The following is a 14232-nucleotide window of genomic DNA, read 5'->3' as shown; positions in this document are numbered from 1 at the left end:
CGTCAAATAGAGGATTACTCACATTTACGGTTTGCCTGTAATGTTCATGTCCAAATAGTCACTTGTTACAAAACAAATCCGTCTAGCAGGGGATTTATCACATCCCCGGATTGCCTGCATGGTTTTTAACCTTTCACGTCCAAATAGTCACTACTTGCGAAAAATAAAGGATATCCCTTTAACGCTACTTCAGTCACCGACACGGCATGACGCGCAGTTGAGCCCGGCTGTATAGCAACACTTGCTATTGGTTACTCAGCCGCCCACACGCCCTACGCCGATCACGCCCTACTCACCAAACCACGCCCATCCCGGAACCGGCACACTGTTTTACCACGCCGATCCGGCAGCCCAGTAATCATCGGAGCACTCGCGGTGACGGTTTAGGTGTGAACGGCGCCTCATCCTCCTGGTACAAGTAAGATTGTTCCGGTTAAGCGTACACTCGTACCCACTTGTCAAAAACAATAGTATTATTTTTCCAACTCCCTGTATTCTTTACCTAGATCGTAACAGGATTACAAACCGATCACGGAGTGGCTCATGGAGCATTGAATACAAAAGCTCCTAGTAAGACGGTCATTCCGATTCTTCATTCACCATAACCGTGCATGCTTACCACTACTGGACAATGTCGCTTTATGTGTGGTCGGTGTGTTAGGTCCAGTTTTTATTTAGTCCCTTGTTCACGTAGTGGTCATCTTAGTCCTACGCAGTCGTCTTCACTTGCACGACGACTGCGCTACTTCTCAGCTTTTGAGACACAAACACCCAGCACTTCGCCGTTTTGTGTCTAGTGCCTCCTTCATTTATGGCACTGACACTCAGTGATTTGAGTATCTTTTGATACATTGGGTGTGCCTCCACGTGGTATATGGCATTATAGGGACTCATCTCACTCGTCATTCACATCAAAGGTATGATGTATGCTGCACATCACCATTGAACTATTATGTGTTATGTATGTGGCAATTTTTATATGTTATTGTTCGTTATCCACAACCCTCTTCCCCCTTTTTTTCCCCACAGGTTTTTTCCACAAACTAAAGAAGAAACTTTTTATCAGGAGATTCATTTTGTTTCTCCCACTGACACTTACGAGGATAGGGTGCGCCTTAGCGTGCGCATACCGTCCCGTAAGCGCATCAAGGTCCTGACGAATACCTGTTAAATATGACACATAGGTAGAAACATGTAGACCATATCTTTTATCCCACACAACCATTATTTTTTCACCGACAGCTCTCCTAATTGGGCAACAGGTGCTCTCTTTCTTTTTATTATATCCGCAACACCCCAGAATAAATCACGTAAGTGGGCAGTTCCGGATATTTTTAATAACACTTAGCTCTTCCCTTTCACATATAAAAAAACCAAACCCGCTCCACTGTAATCAGGTGTCGCAGCACACCTGGATGGCATTCGGCTGTCCGGGTGGGACCCCGATGATGAAGCATGTCACCAACTAGGTTGGTGAGTGAGGGGTCTTCTTAAGGACAAAGGATGTCCTCATTTTGGATTGTGGCTAACACACAGACTCGCCTCTACTGAGGCTGAGTATACCTTCCCAGGTGTAACTCCCTCTTTGTTGTTTATTGATATATCTAAGGGGACAGGGAGTCCCTCTCCTGCCTTTTTAGGCGAATACCCTTTCTCTCCTTACTGATTACCTAGGTTCCTTAGTTCAGCAGTAATTCAAAGTTCAGGGGTCTTGCCCCACTTTTTATAGCACAAATGCATTTGTTCTCTCTAGTTGTAGGGATGCTCTTTGCCTAGCCAAAACCAGATCTGTCCTCTCGGGTGCAGCTGCCCGGCAGGAGGTGGAGACAGCATTGTCTAAAGCAGACCAAGCCCATTCAAGTGTGAAAGAAATCTCCTCCCCCAATTCTAAATGCAGCCCATGTCTATTCAGCCCAGCCCTGACTCATCCAGGAAAGGCAGGACCCACAGCAACCCCCCCATTGGCTGTCTGAGAGAATGCACATCCCCAGCCCCTGTCATTCAAAAGCCAGCCAGTCAATCCACAAACCAGTAGAGGCACACAAGATGGCTAAGCAAGACAATTGCAAAAACAACAGTTGATGGACAGAATGCAGAACAATGGCATACTTTCACCCCAGTACAAAGATCTGGGCCTAAATCCATCGTTTTTTTGCTCACCACACCACTCCAATTCAGACATGGTCATATGCAAATCAGCCTTGACCCTGTGCCTCCTTAGAACAGTCCAGCCCGAACTGCCAAGCCATGTCTTCCTTGAATCGGAATCAAGCATCCTAGGACCGGTTTCTGGCTATCAGCCGTCTTCAGCCAGGATAGCTTGACTCCAGTGGTGTGGAGAGCACAGGCAAGCCGGGCTGAAGACGGCTGTAATGCCAGAAACCGGTCCTCGGAAGCTTGTTTCTGGTCCAGGGAAGGCATGGCTTGGCAGTTCGGGCTGGACTGTTCCCACGAGGCACAGGGTCAGACTGATTTGCATATGGCCATGTCTGAACTGGGGTGGCAGAGTGGGCTAAAGAACGGTGATGGATTAAACCCAGATCTGTTGACTGGGTGTGAGTGTTTGATTGGTTCAGATGCTCCGTCCATCACCACCCCTTTTTGTACCACTTTGTTCGCCATAAATTGGCAGGGTATGCTCAAACGTGAGTCCCTTGCTCACTTTGCCACTGGATTCAAGCAAGCCGGGCTGAAGACGGCTGTAATTTCAGAAACCGGTCCTCGGAAGCTTGTTTCCGGTCCAGGGAAAGCATGGCTTGGCAGTTTGGGCTGGACTGTTCCCATGAGGCACATGGTCAGACTGATTTGCATATGGCCATGTCTGAACTGGGGTGGCAGAGTCGGCTAAAGAACGCTGATGGATTAAACCCAGATCTGTTGACTGGGTGTGAGTGTTTGATTGGTTCAGATGCTCCGTCCATCACCACCCCTTTTTGGACCATAAGCAAGACAATTCCCACTTTCTAAAAGTGGAATTTTCAAACACACAATATGAAAATCATCTTTACTAAAAGATGCATTTTTATATTCTGAGTTCAGGCATACAAAATTCCATTGTCCTATCTTGTCCCAATGGGAAGTTATATTTATACGGTGTTCTAAATAAACTCCCATTCTATCCTGTGGGACAGCTAGCCTTTCAATAGTGAAAAACAAAATTGGCAGTATTTCACTATCAGGACATGACACACAAATTAGAGCATGTCCTACCTTTCCCATAAATTGCATCCTGCCCACAAGGCTACCGTGGGCCTACCTTAGGGGTGACTCACATGTAAAAAAAAGGGAAGGTCAGGGCCTGGCAAGTGGGTGCACTCGCCAGGTCAACATGGCAGTACCAAACAACTTACAGACACTGTGGTGGCAGGTCTGAGTTACATGCACAGGCTGCTCATCTGTGTGTCACAAACAGTGCTGCAGGCCCACTAGCAGCATTTGATTTACAGGCCCTGGGCACACTCAGTACACTGTACTAGGACCTTACCAGTAAATCAAATATGCCAATCATGGAATCACAAATCCATTATAACAATTACAGGGAGAGCATATGCACTTTAGCACTGATCAGCTGTGGTAAATAGTCAGAAAGCCAACAAAAACAGGTCAGGAACAAAAGGCCAAAAAGCAAGCCGTCTGGGGATAAACCCGCTGGACAAGCCAGGGCCAACAGTGTCCTTTTATTCAGTTCATATTCCATTCATATTCATCAAACAGGTCCAGAAAAATGCGGTAGCCAACACGTTTCGTTGCTGTGATCTTAGTCACCACTGACTTCTTCAGGGCTTCAAATAAACAAATTGTACCATCCATAATCAAAATGTATAGTAAATACGAACATCCATCACCAGCTCTTCATTGGCATGGAGCTGTGAGACTCCATTAATTTCATCCATTGTGAGCATTCCAAATAACAGAATGGGGTTAGTGCAACCTCTAAGTTTGGTGCGCATATTATGTACTCAAACATACAAATAAGGTCAAAAGAAAGTGCAAAACCAAAGCAAGAAACAAATAACCAAAGTGCAACATGCCCACAAAGAGCCAACTTTGTAGTTAAATCACCACCATGGAACCAGCATCAATTTACCCAAAAGTGCAGTTTAAACCGACAGGAAACTCCAGTAGCAAAGTCACATCATTTAAAAAGATGAGACAAGGTATACAATGCCTCTTTGTATCATGTCAACCAAATGCCAGCATTCAAACCCCTCCTTATTCTCACCTAACCTCCTTGCAATAGTTGCTCATATCATAAGGGTCTTATTCTTAGCAAACATATCCTGGGGACGTGGCCACTTTTCAGCTTTTTTTAAATTGGCGTATAAGAGATGATCGTGGCACGTATACAGTAAAGTAACTGTGGACATCTGTAAAGTAAAATAACTTCTTGGATCAAGCAGAGATTGTATTCGGGCCTGTGCCTGCTAAGTATGAAATCTATGGTGGTCTCAGTTGTGGAGGACCTCAGCCAGGAGGTTGATGGCAGCAGTGGAGGGGCCTTGATCCTTGTGATTGATCTGCTCTTGAAAAAAAAAACACATTGGGAATCCTAAAGTCCAATCAGCCTTCAAAGCAAAACAGCAGGCAGCAAAGCAAATAAATCAAAGACAATTGTCATTTTGACTGTAAAGAGCTTTCACTAGAAAACTATCAGTTGGAGCTAAGAGCAAAAATGTACATAACATCAACCCAGTATATGTACACTTTCTCTCAATACAGTCAATGCAGTATGACTACGTGACAGAAACGTGTAGCTCTCAGCAAAAACGTATCTAATGTGCAGGTGTCATCTTATCCCCCACAAGGAAGCACAGAACGGCCTAGATGAGAAGATAATATTCATTTTTTCAATACTGGCCGCATTATTCTCACAAAATCCTGCTTCCCTTGTCAGTTTGAATTGGAGGTTATGCTCATAGAAAATGTGCAAATTACAACACTAACACTATGGGCTCGACTCACAAAAGTAATCCAAGACAAAATCCCAAGTCCACGACTTCCGGTATCCACAAAGGGCATTTAGGAACAGTAAAGTCAGGATCTCTAACTTTCCTACTCCTAAATGCCTTTTTGAATACGGAAAGTCGTAAAGTTAGCATTTTTCTCAGTTAAACTTAAGTTTTGGTTAACTTAAGACCAAAAATTCAGTTTAACTGAGACAAAGTCCTAACTTTACGACTTTCGATATTGACAAAGGGCATTTAGGAGTAGTAAAGTTAGGATTACCTTTGTGAATACTGAAAGACGTAAAGTTAGGATTTTCTTTTAAATTACATTTGTGAAGTGGGCCCTCTGTCTTCTGGGACTGTTAAGGCTGTAAAAAGTCTTGCAAACAGTTCAATGTCACAGGAAGCTTAATCAAAATAAGACAACATCTATATGTGATTACTAGTTAATACATTCATAACTTTATAAGTGGTTCCTAATATGGCACTTCTTAGTGCTTAATTTGAGCTGGTGGTATCTGGTGCTCGGCACCAGCACTTATTTGTCAACACCAGAGCTCGCGACAGTCCGCCAGAATGCGGCGCAGACTAATTTAGAGATGACCACAACAACAGTTAATTATTCATTCAAAATACATAAAAAATTACTGTTACCTGCCCCATAAGCCATTCTTATAGCTGCGGGGGCCCTGGAATAGTCCAAATTGTCACACTTGTAGGAGTGTGATGGTTAGTAGTTGTGTTGTAACTGCCATCGGTTGCATGGCAGGGGCAATGTGTTGCACATTGCAGTGGCCTCTTGACGAGAGCCGTGGTACGTATTATTTGATAAATTAAGCACTGCATTTCATAGGAATATATGAACATAATTTAAACAGAATCTAGATATGTTATTACAGCCCACTTTGTTCCTGTGAAGAAGCAATCAAAAAAGTATTGGTGTTGCATTTATTTTTGCAAGAGCTCTGAATGATGCACAGGATTATTCTAATAGCACTGTAAATGGCAAACACAATTAAGATAATACCAACAATGGATTAAAATATCTTTATACCCCAAGGGCCAAAAACGTCCCGTAGCCACACCAATATACCGTTATGACTCAAGGCAAACCTGCTTTCTTCTTGTGTAGTTTCTTCATGCTCTCCTTAATGTTATCTATCTGTTCATGTATGCTAAGGAAGGTGCTGGGAAGGTGAGTGCAGCATTCAGTCCCTGCAATAGCACAGACCCCCAATTTCTTTCAAAATATCTGCATTCCTTCTTATTTCATACAGAGTATAGAACAACCTAGAGGTATTTGAAACTGCCCATTTACCCCTCTTTCATTCTAAAGAATGATAATCAAAGTGTTGTATGGCGGAAAAAACATAACTTGGGTAGTAAGAGCATGGAGACTTTAACCCACCAGAAAGCGAAGAGGCTGCATTAGAGGTAGAGTCATTAGACACTTCGGAAATAGGCCGAGGCCTTGGAACAGCAGCTGGAGAGCGGTCAACTCTAGGAGGATCAACTCATTTTCAGTTACACAAGGATGGTGGATTTGCTATTTTGACCCGCACATCAACATTAGTTCTCATGAGTCAAAAAAATCAATTCAATTACATATACAATGCGCAATATGGAGTGCCACTTTGGCGTTGGATGCACATCCACCTAGGGCATCAAAGAGTCACCACCTGTCCAAACCTCAATTCAGGCTGTAGGTCAACACAAGGTTAATAGAACACCAGTGCACCTCCAAGATAGTCACTTTAATTCTTTCGCTATTTATAGCGTTTTACTGTTAGTCCATATCCTTGGTCAGAAACCACTTCCAAAGACCAAACGGTGTAGAAAATTCAAGCTTTTATTTTTCAAACGTTATGATCCACGCGTTTCGATGCCGCCGGATTGCAGGGACGGTGTTCAGTACGGACTTCTGTGAACGCTGAGGTTAATTGGGAACTTATCATGGCTCCACAATAATATTGTTACTGGGAAGACAGACTTGCTACACTACGTGTCTGAAATGAATAAAGAGATTGTGTAATAATATCACGATTGTTCGGTTAGGATTAGCTGGATAAAGATAAAAGAGTGGGTTTTACAAACCTCACATTGATGCAGGAATTGACATTTGAGATGATACCATAAAAAGTCTTGAGAAAGCCCGAAGGGGGCGAAACGCGCGTTGACTGTGGATCATAACGTTTGAAAAATAAAAGCTTGAATTTTCTACACCGTTTGGTCTTTGGAAGTGGTTTCTGACCAAGGATAGGGACTAACAGTAAAACACTATAAATAGCGAAAGGATTAAAGTGACTATCTTGGAGGTGCACTGGTGTTCTATTAAACTCATTTTCAGTGAATGGAGTGGATCCATGTCCCTAAACCTTGACATTTAACAACAGTGCTCATGATGAGAACGATTTGATAGGGTACTTACTATTGGAGATTGTAGCACAGCCTTTCTTGTGTTTATGTGGACATATACCGAATCGCCAGGCTGGAGGGAAAGGTAGGCCTAAGTGGAACACTCAGTTATAGTATGTTGCACCGAGAATGGAAATAGTGGAGACATTGTATAAGTTTTCTGCACTAATATAACATAACTAGGCCTGGGCAGTGATCTATGAGATCGATCCATTCCTTCTCCTTTGTGGGCTCATCCAGATTCTGTATCCTGTTCAAGGGAAAGCCGACGACCTTCACTGCTCCCTGAGATCTTCAAGTCTTTATAGACACTGTAACCCAAATGGACATGATAACCTGAGGTGGTGCCAAAGAAATGTATGGTACCCATCTAATGGTAATTCGCCTGCATGCCATCGGGGGTGCATCAAAGCTGGATACACGTCATAGTCTACTGCGGTCACTTTATATATGCAGAAAGGGAGAGCACTGGGAGAGAGGCAGCCTCAGGCAGGAGTGTGCAGAAGTGTATGAGGCAGCTTGGGCGAGTAACGATGCAGGAAATGCCGGTGCACAGAAGCGAAGGTTCGGTAGAGCATGAGGAAGCATGACCTCTATGACCCACCTCAAGTAGTGTTGAGAAACTACATTACCGTTCGGTTAGATGTTCGTTGTCCATAGCTTTATTGGTGTGCAACATGGGAGTGCCGACCCAAAGCACTCACGCATGTACCTCTTGTCAGGCGGCTGGTTAGTTTGTCAGAGAGACCGTCTCACTGGAGTACTGAAAACGGCTGCCATTTTGAAATCACTGTGCGTTAAGCGTACACTGCCTGCCGGGAGTTCAGGCAGTTTTTTGGTTAGTTATTAAAGATGCATGGGGTGCAGGATGGATGCGGGAGGTGTTCCGACCTCTTTTCAACCTAAAAACATGCCTATTGCTCATGTTGGATGGGCGATGGCTGCCGATGGTGTCCGGACCTCACGTATCAGGCTGCCATTACACTTGGGTGCACGCCACACCCTGACAGTTTGCATCCTTGTTGGATTTGGCCTTTTTTGCAGGGTTATCACCAAACTTTTTGCTTCTTCCCTTTATTTTTTCCAGACATGTTGTTGGTTTTAGGACTTTGGGCACTTTACAACTGCTAATCAGTGCTAAAGTGCATATGCTCTCTGTGTAAATTGTGAACATGATTGGTTATCCATGATTGGCATATTTGATTTACTGATAAGCCCCTAGTAAAATGCACTAAGTGTGCCAGGCCCTTCAAGTCAAATGCTACTAGTGGGTCTGCAGCCCTGATTGTGCCACCCACATGAGTAGCCCTGAAAAGGTATGTCAGACCTTCCACTGCAGTGTGTGCGCAGTTTTAAACTGCCATGTTGACCTGGCAAGTGCACCCACTTCATTACAAACCAAAGAGTGTAGGCTGCACTCAATAAAGTTCTATTCACTGTAGATGATGTTCAAAGGTTTTTCGGCATGCCAACCTGATGCGCGCTTCGTCCATGCGCGTTTGAAAAGTATACAAACCAGAGAGCTTTGTCAGGCCCTCAAACAAGATGCACAGCCATATCAATGACTGAATCTAGTCATAAACCTGTTTATCATTTTTTATTCTTCCTTTTTTCAATTCTTTTTATCAAATTTTCTTTTTCCTTCCTCAGGGGTGACGTGACTTCTACCACGATTTAACAAAATGCCCAAATATCATTCTCACAGTTTTCACAGCCAACAGTTTCCATCCCATTTCATTGATCATCCTTTAAACCAATGTCTGAAGGTGGCCCCATCGGTGTTTCTAAATCATGGTAGAAGTCACGTTACCCCTGAGGAACGGAATTATCCTGAAATGCATTGTGTAGAGACTTTACGCGCTGTGACAAATGGAGGAACTTTTGAATCTCCTACGCTGCTTTTAAAGCCTGGATAGGTCATGTTAACACAAAATGAAAAAGTATATCACATGGAAACTTTGGAGACATTTTTATTTAAAAAGTTGAAAAAAGGAAGAATAAAAAATGATAAACAAGTTTATGACTGGATTCACTTATTGATATGGCTGTGCATCTTGTTTGGGGGCCTGACGAGGTTTTCTGTTTTGTATAAGTGCACCCACTTGCCAGGCTCTAAATTTCCCTTTTCTTACATGTAAGGCACCCCTTTGGTAGGCCCAAGGTACCCCCATGGGCAGGGTGCAGTTTATGTGAAAGGTAGGACATGCACTGGTGTGTGTGGCATGTCTTGATAGTGAAAAACTACCAGTTTCATTTTTCACTATTGAAAGGCTATCTGCTTTGTAACATCTTACAAGTATAACTTCCCATTGGGAAAAGCTGAAGAAAGAAAGTTTAGGCTCTCTGAACTCAGAATTTTAGTAAAGATGGTTTTTAAATTGTGTGTTTGAACATGCCACTTTTAGAAAGTAGCCATTTTCTTGTTTAACCATTCTATGTGCCTCTGCCTGTTTGTGTATTGACTGTCTGGTTTTAGAGTGACAGGGGCTGGGGATGTGTATTCACTGTAGACAGCCACTGTGGGGGTGAGGTGTGGCTGGCCCTTCCTGGATGACTCAGAGCTGGGCTCAATAGACTGGCTGAATTTAGAGTAGTTAGAGATTTCCTTGCACCTGAATATGGCCTGTCTCCCTTGCACAATGCTGTCTCCCCTCCCTGTGGTCATACTGCACCAGTGAGGACAGAACTGGTTTGGACTGGGCTCAAAGACCCTTGCACAAAGAGAACAAAGACATTTTGGGGTAAAAGTATTAGACCTAAATCCCCAGAACTTTAGATTACTTCTGGGCTCAAGAGGAACCTTTGCCAAGTAGAGCTGTGGAGCCGTGAGGATGAGTACTGCCCCTTTGCTGTGTGCTGTGTGGGGTTGGCCTGCAGTTGCTGTTTCTGCCAAGGAGAGGAAAAAGACTGGAACTTTGCTTTGAGCATGCTTGAAAAAAATCATCAAGGGCCTGTATGTGCACTAGCCTCTGGTTCTGAAGACTCAGGGACACCAAGACTTCAACCCCAGCTCCCCTGAACTCTCTTGCTAAGAGTTCTGACCTGCCAGGAGGTGCCTGTTCCAGTTCTGGGCATCTGGAAGGTTTCCTGCTGTTTGGGAGCTGGAAGAAAAGAAGAACTGAAGAAATTGATGGACCGTTCTTCTTGAGGCTGTTTTTCCGACGCAGCACCGCTGTGCGAGAAGAATCTGCACTCATCACGCACCGCTGCTGAAACCAAAGCAGCACCTATCGCCGCTGCAAGAACCGTTGCATCGAGGGATCACGGCTGAAGAAACCGACACAGCGGCACGCGCCGCATCAATTGCCGCTGCATCCCGGATTTCCACGCATCATACCTGTGCTGTAAGTTTTTTCGATGCATCACCCGTGGACCAAAATAGTCTTAGAATTGTCATGAACTTTTCAACTACATATCATTGGTTTCAGGTGTGTTAGTTTAATTAGTTCAAGGGAAGTTAACAAGACTACAAAACCCACAGTCCATTAGGCTATCACGCAAAAGTCCAGTACTGCATGATGACCTGGAGAGAAATGGTGACCCTACTTTCATATTACATTTAAGTCTAGAGAAATGTAAGAGATCGAAAGATATCCCATAACCCTGTCACAGCTTTGGTAAACTGTGGTACACTCTGGGCTACACATTTTTTCACACAAATAGTTCTCGGGTGCTTGCCTATAAAAAGTTTTCTGATTGTCTTTTAGAAAGAAATGTTAAATAGATGGTGGGACGTGACAGCATATTTAAAAAACTGTCTGAGATAAACAACTGAGTCATTGGTGGGGTTCATAGGACAAACAAAGTTTTACAGTAGATAAGATATTAACCTCTAAACTGAATGAATTAAATACAATTTATTTGGAGATTTTTAGGTTTCGCCTGCACATTGCTTGTGCTGTGCTTGTGAAATCTCTTGTATTTAATGTATCTTAAAAGGGGGCCCTTATCAGTTCCTATTGCTGAATTACTGTGTTCATTCACTTTTGTCTGGAGCTTAGTTTTTGTTAACTTCCTCTGGCTGCACACATTTACGATACTTCTATTAACCCCTCCCACGCTGCTGACGGAACCGCTCCGTCACGCCCCTCAGGTGGGCTGTGCTGGTGACCGAGCGGTTCCATGACGGCCCGCTCGCCGCGCCTGCGTGGCGCGTTCTATTGAGCAGGCGGGGCCGTGACGGAACCACTCCATCTCAAGCACAGCCCACCAGAGGGGTGTGACGGAGCGGTTCCATCACCAGCGTCGGAGCGCCGCGCGCCCCACCCGCCGCTTAGCGCTGCGGTAGAATTGCCGCCGCAGCGAAAGGGTTAAAAGTCGTTCACTCTGTTTAATCGCTTGGACGCGGTTTTATTTCCCGTGCAGTGCGGGAGAAATAAACGGCAGGCCGGATTAGGACGTTTCCCGGCCGTCGTGCGCACAAGCCCACTGTGACGCATGACGGCCGGGAACCGTCATGAGCATACAAGGAGTTAAGCTCCATTCATTGTCAAGATAAGATCTTTTCCCACGGAGAAGGCATACAGCATCTAACAGTATGCTGGAATGCTTGCTTTTTATTACTTAGTTGTGTAAGGCAGATTTTTTAGCCTTAGAAAGTTTGTGGCACTTCCTTTTCACACCTCAGAACCTTTCTTTGCGGCCATTATCGGATTGATTTTTTCAACGTAATCTATTTGGTCATTATGATCAAATTCTAAATGTTGTAATAAACATTGCATGTTAAAAATAAAGTTAATATACAAGAGCTATGCTCTACTTTACTACTAAACAGCCAGTCATAAGTGCAGTTACCTTGCAGACAACATTCATGATTTCAATGGTGCAGCAGGTGCAGTAGCACCTGGCCCAAAATGTGTCAGAACTCCTACAAACACATAATATTGCTATATTTGACTACTAAACAGGCAGTAATAATTGTAGTTAAAAGGGTCTTGATTTGAATGGTGCAATGACACCAAGGCTAGAAGTTCGAGGGACCCCACTAAATCCAGATTATTGCTGCTGGAACAATCGCCGTTGCTGACCTTGTGATTAGTTCAAGAACGTGAACACTAAGAACTTTTCGAATCTGGTGTCCAATTATAGTGAAGATTCAGATCTATCCAACTAAGATCACCTCCAACAAGGTGCTCTTTACTTGAGCCCTGACGAAGTTCCCGTGGCACAAAGGGAACAAAACGCATTGGCTGTGCCGCTTTTATGAAAAGAATGAATAAAGAGAAGATTTTTAAAAAAATCTTTTCGCGCAACTGACTTTATTGGAGTGCACCTTCCTTTTTTCTATGAACAGTATCATGATGTGAATGGTGCAGCAGGTGCAGTGGTACCAGGCCCAAAAGTTGTAAGAACTCCTCTAAACACCTAATATTGCTATATTTTACCACATTACAGGGATTCACAATTGCAGTTTCCTTGCAGTTGAAAGGGGCTTTATTTAAATAGTGCAGCAGGTGCAGTGGCACCTGGGACAAAAGTTGTCATAACTCCACTAAACACCAAATATAGCTATATTTTACTACTAAACAGGCAGTAACAAGTGCAGTTATTTTACAGAGAACAGGGCCATTAGTTGACTGGTGCAGCAGGTGCAGTGGCACTGGGCCCCAAAAATATCTGAACTCCTCTTAACACCTAATACAGCTATATTTTACAACTAAACCGCCAATCATAAGTGCAGTTATCTAGCAAGCACTAGGGACATGATTTCAATGGTGCAGCAAGTGAAGTGACACCAGGACCAAAAGCTCTAAGCACCCCATTAAACACATAAAATTGCTATATTTTATTACTAAACTGGCAGTCACAAGGGCAGTTACTTTGCATACAACAGGGTCATGATTTAAATGGGGCAGCAGATGTAGTAGTTCTGGGGCCAAAAGCTCTAGGGAATCCACTAAATGCAGAATATTGCTACGCTTTACTACTAAACGGGCAGTCACAAGTGCAGTTAACTAGCAGGCACTAGTGTCATGATTTCAATGATGCAGCAGGTGCAGTGAAACTGGGGCCCAAAGCTCTAGGAACCCCTCTAAACATCAAATATTGCAATATTGTAATACTACACTTGTGTTTGCTTTGTTCATCCTAATTTGTCAGCGTATGCCCAGACGTGGGTCCCTTGCTCACTTTGCCACTGGATTCAAGCTAGTCTGGCTGAAGATCGCTGTTAGCCTGAAACCGGTCCCACGATGCTTGTTTTCGGTCCAAAGAAGACATTGCTTGGCAGATCGGGCTGGACTGTTCCCATAAGGCACAGGGTCAAGGCTGATTTGCATATGGCCATGTCTGAACTGGGGTGGGGTGGTGAGCAAAAAAATGATGGATTTAGGGCCAGATCTCTGTACTGGGGTGAATATATGACATGGTTCTGCATTCTGTCCATCAACTGTTGTTTTTGCAAAAGGCAGTCATAAGCAAGTTGGATAGTGGACACAATTCGGCCTGGGAAGCCCCAAAAAAGTGGCCCACATTCGTAGATTGCAACCTTTGATAAGACACTGCTTAGTTAGTTAATGGAGCTAAATGATGAGAAACATTTGCAGTAATAAAAGTATTTTAACGCTTATAGAGCCAGTACCTCGGTGGAGAAGTGTAGCAACCAGGGTTCAATTCCCTGCCTCGGCGGGTCTTGGGCTCAAAAATTCCACAGACCTGATAATTCTCGCCTCGGTGCCTATTCCAAACATGGAGTCCCACTCTGCAACTCTGGGCAATAGCTTGCTTAATCTCCACAATGGCCCCCACAATGCTAAGGATGCCTGGCCTCCACCTTGCCCAGGAGTGGACACCTCACAGGAAAAGCCAGGATGGGTTCCACAGCAGAGGCGGCTGGTGACATTTGAAAGTGGTGCGGCGTAAACTAATTTGC

Source organism: Lissotriton helveticus, chromosome 8 (assembly GCF_964261635.1).
Source record: "Lissotriton helveticus chromosome 8, aLisHel1.1, whole genome shotgun sequence".
In the NCBI taxonomy this organism is placed as follows: Eukaryota; Metazoa; Chordata; class Amphibia; order Caudata; family Salamandridae; genus Lissotriton; species Lissotriton helveticus.
Note: the sequence above shows the minus strand (reverse complement) of the source record.